Source organism: Pongo abelii, chromosome 6 (genome assembly GCF_028885655.2).
Source record: "Pongo abelii isolate AG06213 chromosome 6, NHGRI_mPonAbe1-v2.0_pri, whole genome shotgun sequence".
Classification (NCBI taxonomy): domain Eukaryota; kingdom Metazoa; phylum Chordata; class Mammalia; order Primates; family Hominidae; genus Pongo; species Pongo abelii.
The window spans coordinates 37,890,204-37,894,187 of NC_071991.2; the positions used below are offsets into that span (position 1 = coordinate 37,890,204).

The 3,984-nt window shown below is 42.8% G+C and overlaps 1 long non-coding RNA gene across 1 annotated transcript; it reads left to right on the forward strand.

Moving 5' to 3' along the window:
- Positions 1 to 1,227: 1,227 nt before the first annotated feature.
- Positions 1,228 to 2,291, forward strand: LOC134761719 (uncharacterized). The gene is made up of 3 exons (XR_010140783.1): positions 1,228 to 1,467; positions 1,555 to 1,587; positions 2,120 to 2,291. It is a non-coding gene; the product is annotated as an uncharacterized LOC134761719 (long non-coding RNA).
- The last annotated feature ends 1,693 nt before the right edge of the window (positions 2,292 to 3,984 follow it).

Below are 3,984 nucleotides of genomic sequence, written 5' to 3' on the forward strand. Positions count from 1 at the left end.
CTAGACTTTACTAAGTGCCAGGCATCATGCAAAATGCTGAGAGAGTTACAAAAACAAACATGATTTGTTTCCCACACTCAAAAGTCTTATGGGGAAGACAAATGTGTAAAGAAATAGTATCAACTCCATGTGGCCCTGTGCTATGGTTGTGGTTTGGAGGAGAAGATTTATAGCCGTGTACCTCAAACAGGGAGAGCCAGAAGGGGATGTCTTAAATCTTGGATCCTATTCTGTATGGCCACTCGGCTAATACAGGATAAACAAGTCTCAGCAAGGAGAAGCTATAGGTAGCCAGGATGTTTAGGGGCTAAGGAGATGGACAGTGATTTCCAAAAGAGAAAACCTTCTCCTTGATCCAAGGAGATGCAAAGTAATGGGGTACAGGCTCTGAAGACCTAATGGAAGCACCCAGAGAAAGTTCCTCTTTGCCATGGGCCAGGTGAGCTTATAGCTCTGAGCACCTTTCTACTCTTCTTCCTTTCCCTTTACAAGGTTTCTTTGAAAGACCCAAGATTGCAGCTAGCTTAAGAGGGGAGGTGCATGGCCCTGAGTCATGTTGGACCCTAGAATTCTTATTTATTATTATTATTATTTTTTTAGACGGAGTCTCGCACTGTCGCCCGGGCTAGAGTGCAGTGGGGCCATCTCGGCTCACTGCAACCTCTGCCTCCTGGTTCACGTGATTCTCCTGCCTCGGCCTTCTGAGTAACTGGGATTACAGGCACACACCACCATTATCTGGCTAATTTTTTTTTTGTTTCTTTTTTTTTTTTTTCGTATTTTTAGTAGAGACAGGGTTTCACTATGTTGACCAGACTGGTCTTGAACTCCTGACCTTGTGAACCCACCGCCTCGGCTTCCCAAAGTGTTGGGGTTTACAGGCATGAGCCGCCGCTTCTGGCCTGGACCCTAGAATTCTTACAGGCACCTGCACGTCTTCAAACCTGAAATGGATTGTTTTCCACAATTAAGAGTCACTGGGGAACACTGCAGTATTTAAAATTTCCAGGGAAGTCATTTGGCCTGCCTGAGGTTTCCCCCAGCAAATATTCCCCCAGAAGAGGCAAAAAGGTGCAAGAGAGACAAAGGTAAGGCTGCCTTTGCAATGTTCCCATGAGTCTTGCGTGCTTCACATTCACTCACACACCCTGGCCTGGGCAGGCAGGTGATGGGCGGGAAAACCTGTCTTTGCTAGCAGGTGCACAGCACATGGGGGGCCAGGTCCTGGCACTCTGTGTGAGGGTGTTGGAGTGGGATGATTTTCTCCCTCTATAGGACAGAAATTCAAAGAAAGTCAGCTCTCTGGGCTGTGGAGTGAAGCCAACCAAATAATAGCTGTGAAGTCACAATTGCTCTTTCCACGTGAATTTAAGAACAAAGAAAAAGCCAAGCAAAGAAAGACAGGTACTTTGGCAGTGTCTTTAAAAAAAAAAGAAAGAAAGAAAAAATCAAAGGATGTACATGCAGGTACCTCTTTTTCTTATTTACTGTAAATGGGTTTATTACTCTAAAACCCACTTACAGAATTATTATTTTTTTTAACTTTTATTTCAGGTTCAACAGTACATGTGCAGGTTTGTTATACAGGTAAATTGTGTGTCATGGGGGTTTGGGGTTTGGTGTACAGATTATTTCACCACCCAGTAATAAGCATAGTACCCAATAGGTAGTTTTTTTTGTTTTGTTTTGTTTTGCTCTATCGCCCAGGCTGGATTGCAGTGGTGTGATCTTGGTTCACTGCAACCTCCGCCTCCCAGGTTCAAGGGATTCTTCTGCCTCAGCCTCCCTATTAGCTGGGATTACAGGCGTGCGCCACCATGCTGGGCTAATTTTTGTATTCAGTAGAGATGGAGTTTCATCATGTTGGTCAGGCTGGTCTCGAACCCCTGACCTCGGGTGATACACCTGCCTCTGCCTCCCAAAGTGCTGGGATTACAGGCATGAGTCACCCTGCCCTGCCCCGATATGTGGTTTTTTGATTCTCTCCCTCCTCCTACCCTCCACCCTTCAGTAGGCCCCAGCGTCTGTTGTTCTACTGTTTGTGTCCATGTGTATTCAACATGTAGCTCAAACTTATAAGTAAGAACATGTGGTATTTGGTTTTCTATTCTTACATTAGTTTGTTTAGGATAATGACCTTCAGCTCCATCCATGTTGCTGCAAAGGACCTGATCTCATTCTTTTGTACGGCTGCATAGTATTCCATGGTATGTATGCGTCACATTTTCTTTATTCAGTCTACCATTGACAGGCATTTAGGTTGATTCCATGACTTTGCTGTTGTGTGAATAGTGCTGTGATGAACATACATGTGCATGTGTCTTCATGATAGAACAATTTATATTCCTTTGGGTATATACCCAATAATGGATTGCTGGGTCGAATGGTACTTCTGTTTTAAGTTTTTTGAGAAATTGCCACACTGGTTTCCACAATGGCTGAACTAATTTACATTCCTACCAGCAGTGTGTAAGTGTTCCCTTTTCTCCCCAACCTGGCCAGCATCTGTTATTTTTTGACTTTTTTTTGAGACAGAGTCTTACTCTGTCACCCAGGCTGGAGTGCAGTGGCACGATCTTGGCTCACTGCAAGCTCCACCTCCCGGGTTCATGCCATTCTCTTGCCTCAGCCTCCCGAGTAGCTGGGACTACAGGCACCCACCACCACGCCTGGCTAATTTTTTGTATTTTTTACTAGAGACGGGGTTTCACTGTGTTAGCCAGGATGGTCTCAATCTCCTGACCTCATGATCCACCTGCCTCGGCCTCCCAAAGTGCTGGGATTACAGGCATGAGCTGCTGCACCCATCCTTGACTTTTTAATAATAGCCATTCTGACTGATGTGAGATGGTATCTCATTGTCATTTTGATTTGCATTTCTCTAATGATTACTGATGTTGAGCATTTTTTTCATATGCTTGTTGGCCACATGTATATCTTTTTTGAAATGTGTTTGTTCATCTCCTTTTCCCACTTTTTAATGGGGTTGTTTGTTTTTTGCTTGTTAACTTGTTTAAGGTCTTTATAGATTCTGGATATTAGACCTTTGTCAGATGCATAGTTAGCAAATATTTTCTCCCATTCTGTGGATTGTCTGTTTGCTCTGTTGATAGTTTCTTTTACTATGCAGGAGCTCTGTTGTTACTATGCAGGAGCTACTATGCAGGTCCCATTTGTAAATTTTTGTTTTTGTTACAATTGTTTGGCCCTCTTGGCCAGGGTCTATATGTCCAGAATGGAATTTCCTAGATTATCTTCCAGAGTTTTTACAGTTTTAGGTTTTACATTTAAGTATTTAATCCATCTTCAGTTGATTTTTGCATATGGCATAAGGACAGTGTTTAAATGTCAGTTTTAAAAGAAATAACCTCTCTGATTGACAGAGCTCTTCATGACAATGTGTTTTAGAGCTGTGCACTGATGATCCTCCTTCTTTGCATGTGGGCGAGAGTCAGGCTGGTCAGTCCACGCTGTGTGATCATGCTCCTGGGACTTCATTTTTGCAAAGGGTTGCTGTGTACATGGAATGAAATTATGTGTAAGAAGAACTAGTACAAAGCCAAGGACATAGTGAACTTTCCATAGATTGTGCTATATCTTCATCATCACCATCATCATCACCATCATCACAATCAACATCACCATCATCATTATCCCCATTACCATCATCATCATCATCACCATTATCACCATTATCACCATCTCCACCATCATCATTATCACCATTACCATATCCTCATCACTGTCATCATCACCATTACCATCATCATCATCATGGTCATCACATCATCACCATCATCATCATCATCATCATCACCATTATTGAAAAAATCATCACTTTATCATCTCTTCATTACCATCATCATCATCGCTGTCATCATCATTACCACCACCATCATCATCATCACCGTCATCACCATCATTATCACCACCATCCTCAACATCACCATCACTATCATCACCATTATCACTACCATCTTTATC